We start from the raw sequence: 20489 nt of genomic DNA on the forward strand, positions 1-20489 counted from the left end.
TATGTGTTTATTTTTAGGACTCTTCGTTTTCTGGTTAAACCGGGTTTTTCACAACAGTCCCCCCTCCCCAAACCGAACTAGTTTTGAAGTATTCGGGTAAAACCCCATATCTACTCGAGGTCCTTGCGGTCCTTCAACTTGTCCGTCCCTGTAAGCCGTCGGAGAAGTGAATCCTAATATCAGCGGAGAGCTATTTGTGACAACCTATTTGTGCTCCTTTTATGATCCCCTCCTGCAGGAGTCAAAGACGAGGTTTAGTGCAGCTCAGAGCTGGAACATAAAGCTGTTGTTGTTTGAGGTCTGATTTCTCGTCAAACTGTCGCAGCAGTGGCTCGTTTCATATGCCTTTTGTTTCACGGGAAAATTCCCCGGTGACACACCAAACAGGATTCGCCCGAATTTTCCCTAACCTGTCGCAGTAGTAGCACCCAATGTTTCCTTCCCGAATTTGAAAAATCATAAAACCCGGAAACGAATAACCCTGTTTATTTTGCTAAATCCGTCGAGCTTGACTTCGAACGTAGAGCCCGCAACTTTTGTTGACCACTATTTTTCAAGATCATTATTTTGTTTGATTTTCAACCAGATCCAGGTCAGTAGCTATAGTTACACCCTCGAATCAGGCTCTGTAACAATTACGCCCACATAACACCCCTATGCAAGCTTTTGTTTTATCCAGAAGGATGTAACAGGGGTGTCTAAAACTATTTACACCCAAACTACACCCTTGTGCACCGAGAAGGGTGTTCAGAATCTTAAAGTGTACTCCATTGCGTATATCACAAACCGCAGGTCATAGTCATTTTTAAAACATGTTCTAGTCGTGCATCCTTTGCTGATTCTTTTGTGCTTTCGTCCCATGCAGTGAATCTGGTCAGGATGCAGCATCCGCTCCTACATCATCGGATGAAGGCGGCTCCGCGAAACCAGGACAGGGGATGCCTGTCGATTCTCAAACCTGCCCTGACGACAGAAGTGGCCCAATGAGCTCAGAGGAATCTGAGATGCAGGGGAGAGGTGCAGGCGACCGGGTCCTTTCACCCTCCCTATCTGGCACTACTAACGTACGGCAACACATTCAGCAGCAGGACGAGGCATCGACGTCCGGAAAAGTCGACACCTCGGAAGGTGTTCGCGCATCCACATCAACACATAAGGCGAACACCAGCCACATTGAGATTGAAAGAACGACGGGAACCAAGAGAGCAGCCTTGGTTGTTGACCTGCCACTGATGCTGAAAGAATAGCCTAGAGAAGAAAAGCATAGAGATGTAGCCTTGACCCACCAGCGAAACTGTCTATTTTGTGGTGAGATACAGTTGTACAAAGAAGTCAGGGTTGGACTTATCGCCACTCTGGAGTATCGTTGTTCGAAGTCACCTCTGTGCAGTTTCACTCACTTCGTGCGGACGGATAAAATGACCGTCACAAACGACAGCATAAATCTTGATTTTGTTAGAGGGTGCCTTTCCATCGGGATCGGGTACACGCAGGCGCAAGAGCTAACAGCGTCAGTCGGCCTCCCATTCCTTTTGCATAAGCTCTACCAGAAATGTGAGAACAAAGTTGGGGAAAACCTTCAATCAGCGACATTGGACTCTATGAAGAGAGCCGCGGCCGAAGAGGTTGAGCTTGCAAAACAACGGAAAGAGTGTCGCGATCCCGACGGCTTTTGGAACAGCCCAGTCATTGTAGATGGAGGATGGAGAAAGCGATCTTTCGGCCATGGGTACAATGCGAATAGCGGGGTGGCTGTCATTGTCGGTCGTTACACGAGCAAGATTCTCTACATCGGAGTACGCAACAAGTTCTGCACAACTTGTCGACGCGCTGAGTCGGAGCATAAGCAGCCTCTACCCCACTAGTGTCCTTGCAACTGGAAATCGTCTTCAACGTCCATGGAGTGAGACATTATTGTCCAGGGATTCAAAGAAAGTGAAGAAACGTATGGCCTTAGGCACACTACTACATTGATTGGAGACGGAGATAGCAGTGTTTTCGTTGCAGTCCAGGAACAGGTTCCTTACGGCCGTTCAGTGAGAAAGGTAGAATGTGTCAATCACATGGTAAAAAACTATACCAAACGGCTGTATAACCTAGCAAAGGATACTAGAACATTCGCCACAGCTGAAGGCAAAGACGCCAGGAGGCTATTGTCTACTGCTAACATCAAAGCCCTAAAAGGTCTTGCCAGATCACAATAAGACGGCATGCGCAAGAGAACACTGCAGTATCGCCTGCTGCGGTCAGTAGGTTGCGCCATCAACTGAAGAACAGCCCATACCACGTATTTGGTATCCACAGCGGCTGTCCAAGCGAGCACTGCTCCGTCAAGAGAGGCGATGCTGTGGAACTTGAAAGCAGAACGGAAAAGGGCAATCTTCTTCTGAGATCCAACATGATGACTGAAATCCAGAAAGCAGTAGACGTATTCGCAGACAGATCCGATATGCTGCTCCTCGACGCAACAAGTAATGCCGCTGAGACCTACATGAGCATGGTGGCGCTACAGCGGGTGGCAAACGCGTTGACTATGCAAAGGGTAAAAGTTACGGTAACAGATGTCGCGTCGCAGCACTTGCATACAACATGAGAGGTGCAAGATGGCACGACTTCTATCTGCGCAAGTTCGTCGCGAAAAGTCCATCATCCGCTCTGAAGAAACTAATAACATCAAGAAAAAAGCGCAACGAACGAAAATGCAAAAGAGCGTTGCGGTTCGACAGGGCTCCAATATCGAGAACACCCAAATTCGCAAGCACCGTTGGAGACAAGGACTATGGAGGACAATCTCAAAAGCCAGATCTGGACAGGACAATCTTTATTGAGAAAGCCAAAGACTTTGTGCGTGGCATACAGATGACTAGCCAGGAAGCTGACAGTCTGCAGAAGTCTACACTAGAAGAGAACAAGTCTGATCTATGGCACTCACGAAGAAAGATGAGGATACCATCAACCTCGATACATAGTATATGTCGCCCACATAGAAAAACATTCAAGCACTCTTCTTTTGTGAAGGCCATAATGTATCCCAAGTCGTTCCGCAGCAAAGATTGTCAGTACGGCATCGACCACGAGGAAGACGCAGCAGCATTCCAAACCGATACCCGATCCTTGAAGTGAAAAAAATGTGGCCTTTTCATAGACCCTGATATACCTTACGTATGCACCACTCCTGACCGCCTTATCGACAACGACGGAATCCTCGAAATAAAATGCCCTGCAACAGCACATAATTGCATGACCATCGCAGAAACCGTTCGCAACCATTCCATCGGCGTAAAAATATCGAAAGACGGCAGCTTATATCTTCCAGAACCACACAAGTACTTATATCAAATACAAGCTCAGCTAAACATTGCGAAGAGGAGCTACTGCAAACTCGCAGTGTGGTCGCCGACAGACCTGCAAGTTGTAACCATCGAGAGAAAGCTTGCGTTCTGGCAAAAAATATTGCCTGACATTAAGAACTTTTATGTAGGATATATGATTCCTGAGCTAGTTATCCATGAGTCACGAGACACATGGAACTACGGGGTAAAGCAGTGGACATAAGCGAACTGGACGAACTTTTTAATTCTGTGCCAACTTCATCATCCTGCCAAGCTGCATAATAACGTTATTCGCATGCAGCGAGTGTAGACATCGTGTGTGTATACAGTCAGTCTAAACCTATACGTATTTGGAGTACTGTACTTAAAATACTGTCTTTTAAATACAATTAGCGGTATTTTGGCACTCTACTTGATACGTTTTGTTTTGTGTATTTGTACGCTATTTAAAATGGATTTCATGGTATTTTGTACTCAATAACCTAATTACATATTTTAGATCTCCCCCTCAAACTTTCTGTGTCTCGTCTTTCATTATCTTGCTTGTTCAGTGGAAATTTCCTGAGCCTCTAGGGCTTGACCCGGTCATTGGCCCTTCTTGGAAACCTCCATTTAGAGATCTTGCCCTGTGTGTACTAATTCTTGACGGGTGAGGGTTCAATTATGCGTGCCCTGACGCGGTGACGCCGAATTCTGACCTCGCCGGGCAGGGACCTGCTAGAAGTTGGCTTTGTTTTGGTCACATATACTTAGTGGAGTTATGTGGTACCTCTTTGTCATCTTTTTGGGACTTGTGTTTAAACGAGTTCTATCACACAGCGGCGGCTAGCGTATTGCGCGGGGTTTAGGTGATTCATGTCACATAGCAGCGACTTGCCGCATTGCTCAGTGACTTTTTGCGTTCAAGGATAAATAGTATCTTAATTGTATTTCAAATACCATTTGAAGTATTTTACTCTACCTTAATTACTTCGATTTTCATGTGCTTATACTCTATCTTAATTACAATCTAACGTTAGTATTTATTGTATTTTCTTAAATACATTTTCGAGTACCTTGTACACGTCTGACTCAGTCTGCATGCAATGCAATCGAATGCATGCACAACTTTATACGCTCCTGTCGGTGAGCGCATTGCGGGAGCAATCGGAATGTGCGTGGCTGGCGCTTCCCTTTCATTCTTTTTGCAATAAATATATCCGCCCTCACCCATCCCCCCATCGAAATGTTGTGCAAATCACACCATGGAGATAAGGAGATAAGGTGACGGCAGGAATATCCCCATGGCTTGCCTCCGTCTGTTATTTCACGTATCATAATCGCACAATTCAACATAAGTTCACGGCCGAAAATATGATGTGCTGCACCATCGGTGCAAGCACGCGAATAACTGTGGATGAAGCCGTGTGGTTGGTCTCACACAAATGCTGTAGCTAGACCCGGAAAAACTCAACGGACGTCCATAACGAGCAAGGCGCAAGCAAGATCAACCGTCGTCTTATATGCCCAGTGTCAACAACTTTAGCTGGATTTTTTTGTACCTCTTGTACTTACAGTCACCCGCATGCATGTTATTTGCGCTCACCTGTGTGTACGCGGTGCAACTAAGCAGAAATGAATAACACTTGTCTATGCAGATGAACAGTCCATTTGATTGGCTTTAGTTTTGTCCTCTGACAAACACACATCATCCTTAGGATATCCTCGCATTCCCATCATGTCCGAAACGACAAGACGTCCCGTTGAAACTTTGTATGGATGTCCACTGGACATCTCAGCGGGACCGCATATGGTACATCCCATACACGTCCCGCATCGGAAATGCTGGGGACAAGAGATGCATCATATGGTGCGATCTTCACTTTGCAATATCCACATGTCTGCGATAAAGCATTCAGTGTCCGGCCACCGTCATTTTGATGGCGCAGCTGACGCGTACGCGGTGAAACGATGTGTCGAGAGGTATAACCTAAATCAGGCTGGCCAATCCGGTTGAAGAAAAAAGAAACAGAGAGGAACTTATCTTTCATGAACAGACATTGGCTCAGCGCACGTAATTGTGCCGAGTGTTTCCGCAGCATAAATTTGCTTGCAGCGCGTACTACGCTTTCGGAGCGTTTAGCTGCACACAGTCCAGCAACCTTGTCGTCGTACGTGGCGTTCACCCGCTTGGTCAATCCAATCCAATCCAGCATATTTTTGTTGAACGCGAAGCGCGGAGAGGACGTGTTTTGTCAGGTAAGCTCACCATTTAAGTTAATTTCTCTCTATTTATTTATTTATTTATGACAATACCTCACGTGCCCTCGGGGGGCGTTGTGTGAGGGGGAGGTTACATCAGCAAGTATATGATACAGAACAGAAGCAATTGAACACTTTGCAAAAAAACAAAAACAAAAAAAACACGTATGTGAAAACGTTATGAAAACATATGCGATGATAGGGAAATTAGACACCAAAACTGGCAGCTAGCTGGCTGCGAAAAACTGAAAAGTCGGAGTTAGCTACGATAGACTGGGGAAGGTCGTTCCAAGCACTGATGGTTTATTAATATGTTGTTTATTCATCTCTATAGCGACGCCAAGGGTACGAGGATCTCGGAGGGGTTGCCGTCAGAAGCGGCACAGAATCGGCGGAATCTGTAAGCAATATGAGAATTCGTCTATTAGAAGCGCGGTTTGTAGGGATTTTCATTGCCGACAGTGAACGCATGTAACAATATTGATTTGTTAAATGTGTCGGATTCGAAAGCTTGGACAACATAATTCAATTACTTCGAAGATTGTCATAAAAATGTTTTGTTTTCGCGGCGATATGTAACATTAGTGATGTTGCGTCTCCCCCAGTTCACATGTGGTGCAGCGTAGAATTCCCACCAAGTCTGAGCAAAGTCAACGTATACGGGCAGTGTCTCTTCGTCTGTTGATCGCGTGGATATGAAAGCTGAAATATTAATACGGAAAACATTTGATTGCAGTGTATCATCGTAGCGTTACCGTGGCATCGGTGACTGGAGGGTTCACCAAGTTCCGGGGTTCACCAAGTGCCGGCGTGCACTTTGAGTGACCATGATTTCGAAAGGTATGTCACCCCATTATTTCGAGAATGTCGCAAAGAATGGTAGGAAAAGGTCGTGATACCTAGTGCTTGTTGTGTGATGTCACAGAATATACATACAACATACAAGAGGTTATTGTGTCTGCTCATTTAAAAACGTTCCAAACATGTGGGATAATCCGTTTGAAACCATGACCGAGTCAGTCTATCGGGCAGCCGTTTTCTGGTAGCTCTTTCTGTAAGCTACTGGAGCTGTTTGCTGATCTTATTCGCCCATGTCGGTCTATCTCTTGACAGTGATTTACAATTTTTATTGAAATGTATCTTGAAAGCAACCTCTATGGAATTTCTTCGTTTTGCGTCATTCGCTTCTGTCGCGTAATTGAAATCGTGAGGCATCCATGTGGAAGTTTGTTCCCAGTAATTTGTCAACTGTCTGTTCCTTGCCTTTTCCTTGTAGTTAATGTATATTCCCACCACTTTTGCCACAACAGCTGGGTGCAGAAATATGAAGTTTCTTATATCAATTCATGAATTCTTATATATGTAATTGTAGATCAAAGAGTGATATTAAACGGTAGGAGCAACTTATTTATTTATACATGGTAACAAGACTTTCGTGCACGAGACTGCACTTCTTCAGGTTACCTGAAGAAGGTAAGGTTACCTGAAGGTGACCTGAAGAAGTGCAGTCTCGTGCACGAAAGTCTTGTTACCATGTGTAAATAAATAAGTTGCTCCTACCGTTTAATATCACTCTTTGATCTACTCATCATCGGCAACTTGACATCGCCTATATGGAATTGTGTAAGTGAGCCGTCGATTTATACCGCATTATCATGCTCTAAAGGTGCTACACACAGTCGGAGACTGCTCTTCCGCCGTGTTGAGTGAGAAGTTGCCAGAAGTATCCAGAGGATTACGACAGAAGGGACATGTTTTGTGAGAGCGACCAGTAGTGCCCAGACTGGCTCTGATGGCCCATCAACATCAGGGGGGAACCACTCACTTAAACTGGTTATGCAAGATTCTGCTCACAGTACTGTCAGACTGTCTCACCTTACTGAAGTACCCTTGCAATACGTTGTGCACCTGGTGCGTACTGCTAGTGGGAAAACAGACAGTGGACATTCAAGTACACAGGAAGTCGCACGCACAGCATCGCCTTCACAGATATTTCTTCACAAACCATCTGAATTTGGAGGCGGCTCCATGGATGATTTGTGTACCAAGCTACAGGGGTGGACCTTAAATCATCACATTTCGCATGACGCTGTAACATCCCTGCTAAGACTTCTACGAACGCACCCCTGTCATACCTCTCTTCCAAGCTGTGCTATATTCCGTGCGTTTTCCCCCAGTGCTCCATAATTGCTGTTTCTTCTAGATACAATCAGAGTTCACGACTAAGTTGTAACGTTGCTGTGATGTACTGAGAACTCCACCTACTGTAGCAGAATACGTAAAATTGTGTGTGAGTAACAGTCATAGAATACTGTAAAGATACAATGAGCAAAACAGTGTCTTCCTGTTGTCACTAATCAGCCTTGTGTAACCTTCTTTGACATGCATTATGCAGTAAGTATAAAAATTGTGTTTATGCTTTTGTGTGTATGATGCGTAGGATCTGACTTTTCTGGGTTACGTGTAGTTTTCTTGTGTGCAAATGTGGAATGGCTTCACAGTGTCTTAACTGTCTTGATGCATCAGTCATGCTGGTTTTGTACAACTACAAAATGCTTCAAGGGGTGACAATGATGAAAGAATGCAGAGTGTAACACTAGGACGGACAAGAACGCACAAGCAGCTTAATGTGGGTAACGTAGGCCATGTCTCTCCTGAGTTGTTTCAAAATATGACTTTCACAGGGAAGTGGGCCTATACAGGGTGTTTCACCAAAAGTCATCAAAAATTCTAACTGGCGATGTACTTGCCGGAGGATTGTGGGGCTTTCGGCAATTACCTTGTGGAAACTTTTGTCATCATTGAGGAACCCTTTGACCAATTTTTAATTGCGCGAAATTGATTTTGTCAATTGAAGTATGAAAATCGCCAAGCGAAACTTTTTTACAGAAATGTGAACTCCTCCACGGATAACCGCATACCCAACAAAAACTGTGCACAATATCGCAACAGAAATAGTAAAAAAAAATTAGTAAAAATGAGGCTTCAGCCCTGCCTGCATGATTTTCACAAAGGGATGTGTGCCTCAAGGAGGAAGTGTCCCCTCCTTCATTTGTTTTTCCTTGTCACCACCGTCAAGGTCAAAGCAGGGGAAATAATAATAAAGCAAGAGGCAGGAACCCTTCCTCCTCTCCCCGCATCTCCCGCACGCTCTTCTTTGTGGCAAAGGAGCATGTGGGGCTAAAGCGGAATAATTTTCTTAGACTATATCTGTTGCGATACAGTGCATAGTTTTTGTTGGGTATGTGGTTATCCATGGAGGACTCCATATTTCTATGAAAAAAAGTGAGGTTTTCTTAGCAATTTTCAAAGTTCAATTGAACAAAAAGTTGCAGAATCAAAAATTTTCCAAAGCCTTCCTAAATGCCGGCAAAGGTTTCCAGAATGTAATTGCAAAAAGTCCCACAATCCTCCGGCGAGTACGTCGCAGGTTAGAACTTTTTATCACTTTAGGTGAAACACCCTGTTTAGTGGCTAATGTTACTCGCAGCCATCCCAAAACAGAATAACCCGTTCTATGACACGATGCAGAAAGGAGGACATTACGCTCTTCCGTGCTGATGTGGCTGTGAATACCGTTAGCCACCACTCACTATTCCTGATTCCAAGTGAAGTAATCTTTTGAAAGAGCTTGGGAGAGACATAGGCTAACACATGTCGGTTGAAGTTGAATGCCGTATGTGCGTGCTTGTCTATTCTTGTGTTCCTGTTGGCATACCTTCATTATGCTTAACTATAAACAACACTCTACTGTATAATTAGTTTTTAAGTTATGGTGAGGGAACATCGCGCTGCTTTTTCGTCACCCTGCTGCTACGTTGTGTAGCTACCATGCTTTTCAGTCGCCTTTGAACCTCAAGTAAAACTTCACGCCCACTCTCCCATGTAACAGCAGGGTGAATACCTGGAAAACTGTTCTCTTTTTATACCTTACAGCATTCCATGCATTTCGTAGTTATGCAATGTCACCTTGACCAAAAGTAAAAGTATTTCCTGTTTGGAAAACACAAATTTTTGTTGGAATAATAATGTACCCCAAAATGTTTCTACTCTTTTGCTTTGAACACATAGTTATAGTGCTCTTCACTAAAGGGACAGTCATGGGAAACTTCTGGTTTTTTGCTGCAGCTGTTTTTGTGTGCCAGCTTACTATGGTTGAACTAGCATCACCTAGTTCATGCCATATTTTTCTAAACATTTACTTTTCTGCAAACGACGACTTCAACCATTTAATTTTGGTGCCCTTTGTTAAAGGGGAACTAATCATTTATAATGCAAGTTTCAACATTGGACTTTTGGCTTCTTGCTTGTTGCTTACTTTAGTTTTTTTCTGCATCAGCTGACCATGATTCAGGTTGCATTAGCTTGATCATTTCATGTTTACAAAGCATTTTTAACCAACATCTTTTTGCTTTAAACTTTCCATTCAGTGTTCCTCCACCAGTTTGGGATATTCATCATTTCTAATGCAAGGACTCGCGTGTAGTTTCATGCAGCAGTTGTTCATAAGGTTTATAGTTTTCCATGTTAGTTTTCAGTTGTTTTTATGTGTAAAATGCTCATGGCAACTAGATGCTATGCTCATTGATGTGATATTTTTCAAAGCCATTTGTGTAAGTGGGTCAAATGGCTTGGTGAATTGGCAAGCTGTGCAAGCTCCCATCCTCACAATACAAGTTTTCACTTTAAGTAAGGATGCGTTATTAGTGCTTCTAGTCATATTGTGTATGTTACATACTACATCTGCTATTTGCAATAAAAAAGTCATGATAATTTGAATTAAGCAACCGTCTTGCGTGATAATGTCTCATTTCCCGCAATCAGGAAATTATATAGGCACGCTTCAATGCCAAGATGTTGAAGGGTGCCGAACACCTGCGGTATAGTACGCATATCCCGACAGGTTCATATCATGTCCGTGACATGTCCCACACGAAGTCCATAGGATTGCCGTGGGACGTCTTCTGGTAGTCACCGGGATGTCCCATGGATCTCCGCGGGACATGCCGGGATATCCCGTGGATATCCCATATTTCCCGCATGGATATCCATTGGACATCCACTGGACGTCACTGTGTTGTCTAGGATAGTACAGATCGCACCGATACTTAGGAATGACCCAGAGTACATTGAAATGGCACTAAGGAACGAAGAAAAGCACATGCACGACAAAATTTCATAAACAGATGCTCTGATTTATGACAAACAGAACCTGCTGTTGTATATAACACAGCCGCACACGGCGTTCGAAAAGCCCTCATAAGTGGAATGCTACACAATAATAATGGTACACAATTCACGCGTCTTTCCGACACACTTGTTCAAAATCAAGGCACGTCTTCTCATTCTCAAGCCACATTTCACGGCGATCCTTCCCGTAGCGGCCGCTTAGTAACATCCTGGACACCTCATCACAAACACATCGACTTGTGTTGGTTGCATGACATGTCAGCACATCTTGACCATGCGAGATTCAGGTATGAATACTGAAAAATATATCGCTCCATATTTGGGCTGAAGCATACACTGGGTCGTGAACCACTGTAATAAAACAAGCGGACCCCCGAAAACATCACGCAACTAACACACAGAAAGTACAAGTCGTACCTTCTCTTCAACACCTATTTGTATCGTGCATTACGCCACGATTACGCCAATTTATGTCCTACTGATTGCAGCCGAGGTCGCAGTAACAGGCCATGCGTGAGGAATATCGATGCACGACGCTGACGCCGGATAGAGCAAGCAAAGTCATTCACCATGATAAGACACGCGCCGTTCTGGCCAGTCGCCAAGGCAGGTTGAAACAACAACCTCACGCAGTGCACGTAGCCGTTTGCCTTCCCTCTCGCTCTCGCACCTCCCATCTCGATGTATCCCCTCTCCCGGAGCGGAAGCCCACTAGGGGCAGCACAATGCAGCCCATGCTAGCAGACGACAAATGTCCACACATTTGTCCCGTTCATGTTGAATAATACGAAGGTTAACGTTGCAACTTAGCCTGTACTGTCATCAGGGGACACGGATGCACGTCCTGACATATTTTTAGGCGTTTATTTCGTCGTTGAAATATCTGAGGAAGTGATTTCTGCTGCTCCCATAGGACTCCATGTATTCGCATTCACAGAAACAAAAATCGTCTAAATTCGCCTATTTGCTGTATTCAGATAAAAAAATATGTCAGGACGTGCAGAATTTGCCCATGCATTACCAGCTCGGCGTACTGCTCCATTACTCCAGTAGTTTTCGAGATGAACTTCCCAAAGCAATGCCCATAGAGAATACATTGGGTTGATTCCGCCTTAATTATTAGTCCAACTGACTATTGAATGCGGTTAGCACAGTTGTTGGCTGCAAATGGCAATTGTAATGTAGTGTTATTTAAAATGTAACATGGGTTGAAAGCCTCTGTGTACGGCTGTATAATTTGTTGGTCAGGTTCGAGCTCATGTGCACGCTCGAACTTGTGATTTGTCTTCTGCTGAGCTTGTATATTTATGTGTGTATATAGTTCATCTCTACTTTTTAAGCCTCTAACGGGACATGTATATAGTTGTAGATAATTCATCTTCATCTGTAAAATGGACGCCATCAACAATCATTCTTATATCTGTATTGAATTGTGCTGTGTGTTTGTGTCTACATGGCAAAATAAAAAGCTGCGCGGGGAAAAAAAAAGTTCCCCAGTGGCCCAACCAGTTAGATTTCTGCTTCCGGTTGTCAAAGCGATCGGACGTACGAACATGAGCTCCGTAAAGGAGGTGTCAACGGCTAAGCCTAGCCGCGATGAAGCAAATTCGGAAGCAAACGGCACATACCAGGTTATCCTGCCGACCCTGCCTGTTGGAGAGTTCGCGGAGAACTACATAATTTTCCACGGTGATGTTACTGTAAGGCCCTATCGTAGGGAAGACTTTCGTGACGTGCTCAACGACAATGTTAGTGCCAAGGACATAGTATCTTTTGGGACATATCAAATGAATCATACGCGGATACTCACGACACGGGACGCTGCGGCGAAAGAAAAACTTGTGAAGTTAAAAGAGTGCACCGTGAAAGATAAGAGGTGCCTAATATTGGATGCGCAGCAGCGCATAATAACCGTAAGAGTACACTGGCTACCGTACCACATACCAGATGAAATGGTGACGAGAGCTTTCTGCCTGTATGGCGAGCCCCGTTGGTGAACCGGGAAACTTATAGCGACGACTTCTTTAAGAACATAGAATCAACAACTAGGAACTTCAAGTTAACGCTCAAGGAGGGTGTAACACAGGAAAGCATCCCGCATGCTTAAAATAATGGGACATAACATATTGATGTCAATCCCTGGCCGACCACCTCTGTGCCTTATATGCCGACGAGTAGGGCATGTGCGACAACAGTATGTGTACAGTGCGACAACCGAAGTGTAAGGAGTGCCGGCGGTCATGAAAGTGATGCATGCATAAGAACTACGCTGACAGGACACGTGGTGCACTACTACATCCAAATGACGACTGCCGGGTGGGTGACCTTGAGACAGATGAAGCAACACAAGTAAAGAACGAAGAAGCGCCTTGTCAAGCGGAAAATAGCATGAAAACCCAGGATGCGAACGCTGATAAAGCAGGGGTTGAAAGCAGAGGAGCGGAAGAAAAGAGCTTACCAGAAAACGAGGAAACTGATATGATAACCGCGATAGAAACGAGCCGGGAAGACGTAAGTAAAAGAACGCCAGCTCAGAGTGAGGTAGAAGGAATGTTTGAAGGAAATAATGATGAAATGACACAAGCTTCGTGCACGACACAATCTCTAGAGTGGAAAACAATCGTGCTCAAGCGTAGGAAAACCTTCAAGCCGACGGTGCCCTGCGACCCGCGGGATCGTGGTTCCTTGCAATAACGCACGACACAACATGGATGTACGAATCGCCACTTTTAACGCTACCAGTCTGGTATCAACACGCAGGAAACTGGGGCTGTTGCACATGCTGGGGCACCAATAGGACGAATATATGTCTGGTGCAGGAGACCAAGTTTGCGTTGGAAGGGGAAGACGAACTACTGAAGATCTTTAAACAAAGGTACCAAGTTTTTCACTCTGCTACGTGGAAGTGTCGCTACTGCAGTTTTTATTAGGAGACGGAAAGGGCTGCAAGTGGTTCCGGATATTGGCCATGATCGAGAGGGCCGGATCAGCATGGTGGACTGTATTCTGGGGAACGATTTGGGTCGAATCATTGCGATGTACGCTCCAAATTCTGTGACGACCCGAAAGGAGAGAATTCGTCGAAACACCATCGAAAGTTATCTTAGGGGGCGATTTCAACTGTGGGCTGAATGCGAAGGACAGGAATTCGAGATCTCGGATAAAGATGCAAGCACAAAGGAATTGCGTTCGCTCCTCCACGATAACGACTTAAGGGACGTCCAAGACGATAGCCAAGGAGAAGCACCAAGGTTCACTCACTGGCAAGGAGCAGCACATGCGCGTTTGGACAGAATTTATGTGTCGACTGAGCTTCGTACGGTACGGGTACCGAGTGACCCCGGTTCAGTTATCGGATCACGGCTTCGTAGAAGTACACATTGAAACTAAACGGGCAGCTCAAAACAGAACTGGAAGACCGTTACCGCGGAAGATAAACGAAAGCGTGTTGGAAGAGGAAGCTTTTCTGGAAGAAACGAATGTAATGCTTGAAGCCTTCGTGAAACAGAGAGAGGGCGCAGACAAGCTGGTTCATGATGACAAGGATGCAACCCGAGACAGGGAAATAAACAACAGACAACAATTTTCTCAGACACAGCAATAAAATTTAATAGCAAACCCGTCATTATATACACAACAACCTCCGGAGAGGGGGTATGGGCACAAAGGAGGGCTTGCTGACGCAATGTCCACGTGCAGCTATCTCTAAAGATTCCCTGAGTAACCTCCGCCACAAGTTCCTTTCTTTACACAAAACTTCGGTTTCAGAGAAAATCGGTTGGCAATTGTTGCATTCACGTACATGGGCTACGAGTTCACTGGAAATGTGATTCTTCCCCGTATTTAGGTTATGCTCTTGCAGCCTATGATTCATATGATAGCATATGATGGCATAAGGGTAGTGTTCACTAATGCTTACAAGTTATCCAGACTGACGCCTTTTTTGTCCCATTCACAAAGCTGTACCGTCACGCACAAAAAGCCCTTCGTACCTTGTTCCAGCGGAGTGGTGTACTGTATTCCTTTTAGTTGTGGTCTATGCTATGTGGGGCAAACAAAGAGGTGCTTGAATCATAGGCTGCAAGAGCATAACCTAAATACGGGGAAGAATCACATTTCCAGTGAACTCGTAGCCCATGTACGTGAATGCAACAATTGCCAACCGATTTTCTCTGAAACCGAAGTTTTGTGTAAAGAAAGGAACTTGTGGCGGAGGTTACTCAGGGAATCTTTAGAGATAGCTGCACGTGGACATTGCGTCAGCAAGCCCTCCTTTGTGCCCATACCCCCTCTCCGGAGGTTGTTGTGTATATAATGACGGGTTTGCTATTAAATTTTATTGCTGTGTCTGAGAAAATTGTTGTCTGTTGTTTATTTCCCTGTCTCGGGTTGCATCCTTGCCTTCGTGAAAGGCGGGAAAATCGATGCATGCTCCTGGGAAGCCTTTAAGGTTGAGGCGAGCGGCGATCAGCTACTCTGAAAAAAAAAAAGAGTGCACAGAGGAAAGCTCAAGAGTCATCTGCAATGCGGAACTTGCGAAGTTTAATAAGACTCGAGGAAGGTAACTGTGGAGCATACTCAGAAGACATCAAGCAATGTAGAAGCGTTTTGGAAAATATTCATAGCACAAGATGTCGAGGAGCAATGATCAAGAGCCGGGCTAGTCTGGTAGAACGAGATGAAGTGCCGTCAAAAGTAAATCTCACATTACAGAAGAAACAACACAAAAGAAAACAGATAAACACCACAAAAAAGCGGAGAAAACACCTTTAACAGACCCCAAGGTCATCGAGCAGCTTTTTGTTACTGAATATGAGACGCTTTTTAAAGAAGACAGTACTCAAGCGACGAACTACGAAACGCTTTTCAGGGAAGTGCCTCAAATTTCGGACGCAGCAAGAGAGTATCTGGATCAATCCATTTCAGCAAATGACGTCGACACTGCCATTGGAAAGCTCACGGGAAACAAAGCTCCTGGCCCGAATGGCATCGGCCCCGCATTCTATCAAAAGTTTTGACAGCCTCTGGCTGACATCCTCGCGAGTGTGTATGCGGACATCTACAGAAGAGGGTTTCTGCCACCTTCAATGCGACAAGCCATAACAGTCCCGACTCCGAAGTTAAACACATCGGAACCGACGGAGGTAAACCATGATGATGATTCTGGTTTTTATGGCGCATGAGCAACTAAGGCTATAATGCGCCAATACTGTGACATATGATCTCTTTACCAGATGATCTCTTTACGATCAATTTAAAACTGATATAAACATAAAAAATATATGTGAATTCAGATATCTCTTAGGTATCCAGTGTCCCTAAAAAAACTTGTAAACTCAGCTAAAACTTACAAGCGGCTCATCGCCCAGCAAAAGGGCTGGGTGAAGAGGAATTCTATACTGGTAGAACTCAGAAAAATGAGTTATGACCTTTTCGACCTTCAACATATGACCTTTTCGTGTGTAGTCACTGAGCGGACTCATACAAGTGCGCACGATTTAGGTCACTAACTTCAAGCGCCTCCGTTATGTTGTGCGCACAATACGGGAAACGAATGTCATCAGGAACCTGACCCGAACGAGATTTGAACACGCAACCTTCTGATCTGGAGTCAGACGCGCTACCATTGCGCCATCGGGTCCGACCGAACATATGTCCTTGTCGTGTGTAGTCACTGAGCGGACTCATACAAGTGCGCAGGATTTAGGTCACTAACTTCAAGCGCTTCCGTTATGTTCTGCGCACCATACGGGAAACGAATGTCAAAAAGAACGTGACCTGAACACGCAACATTCTAATCTGGAGTCAGACGCCCTACCATTGCGCCATCGGGTCAGACCGAACATATGACTTTGTCGTGTGTAGTCACTGAGCGGACTCATACAAGTATGCAGGGCTTAGGTCAGTAACTTCAAGCACCTCCGTTATGTTGTGCGCACCATACGGGAAACGAATGTCATCAGGAACGTGACCCGAACGTGATTTGAACACGCAATCTTCTGATCTGGAGTCAGACGCGCTACCATTGCGCCATCAGTTCCGACCGAACTTATGACCTTGTCGTGTGTAGTCACTGAGCGGACTAATACAAGTGCGCAGGATTTAGGTCACTAACTTCAAGCGCCTCCGTTATGTTGTGCGCACCATAATCGAAACGAATGTCAAAAAGAACGTGACCCGAACGTGATTTGAACACGCAACCTTCTGATCTGGAGTCAGACGCGCTACCATTGCGCCATCGGGTCCGACCGAACATACGACCTTGTCGTGTGTAGTCCCTGAGCGGACTCATACAAGTACGCAGGATTTAGGTCAGTAACTTCAAGGGCCTCCATTATGTTGTGCGCACCATACAGGAAACGAATGTCAAAAGGAACGTGACCCGTACGTGATTTGAACACGCAACCTTCTGATCTGGAGTCAGACGCGCTGCCATTGCGCCATTGGGTCCGACAGAACACATGACCTTGTCGTGTGTAGTCACTGAGCGGACTCATACAAGTGCGCAGGATTTAGGTCAGTAACTTCAAGCGCCTCCGTTATGTTGTGCGCACCATACGGGAAACGAATGTCAAAAGGAACGTGACCCGAACGTGATTTAAACACGCAACCTTGTGATCTGGAGTCAGACGCGCTACCATTTCACCATCGGGTCCGACCGAACGTATGACGTTGTCGTGTGTAGTCACTGAGCGGACTCATATAAGTACGCAGGGTTTAGGTCAGTAACTTCAAGCGCCTCCGTTATGTTGTGCGCACCATACGGGAAACGAATGTAAAAAGGAACGTGACCCGAACGTGATTTGAACACGCAACCTTCTGATCTGGAGTCAGACAAGCTACCATTGCGCCATCGGGTCCGACCGAATATATGACCTTGTCGTGTGTAGTCACTGAGCGGACTCATACAAGTGCGCAGGATTTATGTCACTAAATTCAAGCGCCTCCGTTATGTTGTGGGCACCATACGGGAAACGAATGTCAAAAAGAACGTGACGTGAACACGCAACATTCTAATCGGGAGTCAGACGCGCTACAATTGCGCCATCGGGTCCGACCGAACATATGACCTTGTCGTGTGTAGTCCCTGAGCGGACTCATACAAGTACGCAGGATTTAGGTCAGTAACTTCAAACGCCTCCGTTATGTTGTGCGCACCTTGCGGGAAACGAATGTCAAAAGCAACGTGACCCGAACGTGATTTGAACACGCAACCTTCTGATCTGGAGTCAGACGCGCTACCATTGCGCCATCGGGTCCGACCGAACATATGACCTTGTCGTGTGTAGTCCCTGAGCGGACTCATACAAGTACGCAGGATTTAGGTCAGTAACTTCAAGCGTCTCCATTATGTTGTGCGCACCATACAGGAAATGAATGTCGAAAGGAACGTGACCCGTACGTGATTTGAACCCGCAACCTTCTGATCTGGAGTCAGACGCGCTACCATTGCGCCATCGGGTCTTTTTTTTTACTTTTATTTCACTCACTTCAAAATAACGCTTCTATGATGATGACTATGTGAATTTATACAAGGCGCGGGATATGAACACAGGGAAGAAGCTGTTCACAGAAAAGCGTGAGCCACGGTGGAGTGTATCCGCGATACTTCGCGGCCAGTTTCATGTTCGACAGTTCTTTTCGGAGAAAGACCATCGGTGGACTTAGCGGCTCTTCGTGCCTGTCCAGCATGCGCACTTTCCACAAAGAGTACATGGCTATAACACAGAGGACATCAAACCTAGGACCGTTACGGTCAATTAATGGCAGGAACCGAATGCCGTGTGGGTTCAGTGTGAAGGTAACGCCCAATGCTTGACTTAAGTCATCCCACAGGAATGCCGCCTCAGTGCAGTCAATAAAAATATGATCAATAGTTTCCGCCACCTTGCAAAACCTGCAACTGGTACTCCAATGTACAAAGAAACCTGTTCTTTCAAGCCATGTTTTGACAGGCAGCGTACCTGTATGCAGTTTAAAGAAGAAAGTTTTAAGATTGGGTCTGATGGGCATTCTCTTAACTCTACATAAAATATCTTTTCTGGGCCATTCCTGCGATAAGACTCGATAAATTGGAACAGGAAACAAAGTGTCAATAAGGTCCCAATATAAGCGTGATCTATGCACTGAACACACATAATCGATTGAGAATCGAACTAAGCAAAACTTAACACTCTCGACAACCTCTCTGTAAAAACCATTCAATGAAACATGTCTAGTTTTTGTTGCCACTGTTATGTATGGTAAATGTTCTAATGCTATGCATTGTTTTACATGCTCCAGTAACGCGTGCGTTTTTGTTCTGTAGAATACGATTCTCATGACAAGCTGCTTCACAAACATATGTGGTAGCCCTAACCCACCATCCTGCACCGCTTTAAACAAGTTGTCACGCGTCATCGATTCAAAAGAAGAATTCCACACAAACGTTGCAAAAATCCTGTGAATTCTTTGAATATTGGCACGCGAACACTGCAGTACATGCAAGGGGTACACAATCCGTGCCAACATGAAAACACGGCATGTACTACTACGCTGGAAGACAGAAAACACACTTTGCTTCAACACAGAGGTTTGCTTGCGGAGCTTGCCGGCAACTTGAGACCACATATAATTCGTATTTTTACTGTCTCCCAGTGGAGCTCCGAGGTACATTCCTGGCACAGTATCCCACGATATGCCTGCGTACGTAGTTGGGGTGCTGCCCCATTGACCTCCCCATATCCCAAGGGATTTTTTTCCTATTGATACGCGTACCAGATATGCGACAGAAGTCCTCAATAATGCTAAACAATGCATTAACACTTTGCTTGTTCTCCACCACAACAGCAATATCGTCCGCGTACGCTAGCACTTTTACTTCTGCATTGTCCATTGTAAATCCTCTAATATTTTTACAGCCCACAATAGCCTTGCAAAGGGGTTCTAGGTATACCGCAAACACTAATGGAGATAGGGGGCATCCCTGCCTTACCGAGGATCTCAAGAGTATTGGGCCTGAACAATGACCATTTAAAATTAGCCTAGTTGACACGTTCTGATAACATAATTTTAGTCTTCTCATAAACATTTCACCAAACCCTGCTTCTTTCAATGTACAAAACAGATAAGTATGATCCACTCTGTCGAAGGCTTGAGATAAGTCTATTTGAACAACACCTACTTGATCCCCATCTGTCCTTGCAATATCTAGGATAGTGCGTAGCACGTGAATGTTCGTATGGATGTTCCGGCCCTTTATCGCACACACCTGATGCTCTCCAACAACGGTCTTTATCACTGTTTGAATCCTTGCAGCAAGTACTTTCGCGTACACTTTGTAATCAACATTACAAAGTGTTATTGGGCGGTAGTCTGTTACTCCCGGTGTCTTCCCTGCCGTTATCTTCTTGGGAATTAACACAGTGTGAGTTCGATGAAAGGAAGGCGAAAAGGTTCCATTTTCTTCGGCTTCCAGGAACACATTCCAAAGAATAGACGCCATATGTTCGCTGAACTTGTGATAAAATTCGCCACTGATGCCATCTGGTCCTGGTGTCTTATTCTTGCATAGTGATCGAATGGCGCTGAGTACTTCGTCCCTGGTGATGGGTCCTTCAAGTGATTGACGTTGGCCCTCAGTGAGGGCAGGCAGTTGAAGAGTTTTTAATTTTTCCTCCGCATTTATTTGCGTTGCGTGTGCCGTGCCTATGAGATCCTTATAGTGGCGTACAAAAAATTCGTTCT

The 20489-nt window shown here is 45.1% G+C and overlaps 3 non-coding genes across 3 annotated transcripts; all 3 read right to left on the minus strand.

Annotated features, from left to right (window-relative positions):
* Positions 1-16332: 16332 nt before the first annotated feature.
* Positions 16333-16404, minus strand: Trnaw-cca (transfer RNA tryptophan (anticodon CCA)). The gene has a single exon. It is a non-coding gene; the product is annotated as a tRNA-Trp (tRNA).
* Positions 16405-16936: 532 nt separating this feature from the next.
* On the minus strand, positions 16937-17008 carry Trnaw-cca (transfer RNA tryptophan (anticodon CCA)). The gene has a single exon. It is a non-coding gene; the product is annotated as a tRNA-Trp (tRNA).
* Positions 17009-17950: 942 nt separating this feature from the next.
* On the minus strand, positions 17951-18022 carry Trnaw-cca (transfer RNA tryptophan (anticodon CCA)). The gene has a single exon. It is a non-coding gene; the product is annotated as a tRNA-Trp (tRNA).
* Between the last annotated feature and the right edge of the window lie 2467 nt (positions 18023-20489).

Source organism: Ornithodoros turicata, chromosome 1, assembly GCF_037126465.1.
Source record: "Ornithodoros turicata isolate Travis chromosome 1, ASM3712646v1, whole genome shotgun sequence".
NCBI lineage: Eukaryota > Metazoa > Arthropoda > Arachnida > Ixodida > Argasidae > Ornithodoros > Ornithodoros turicata.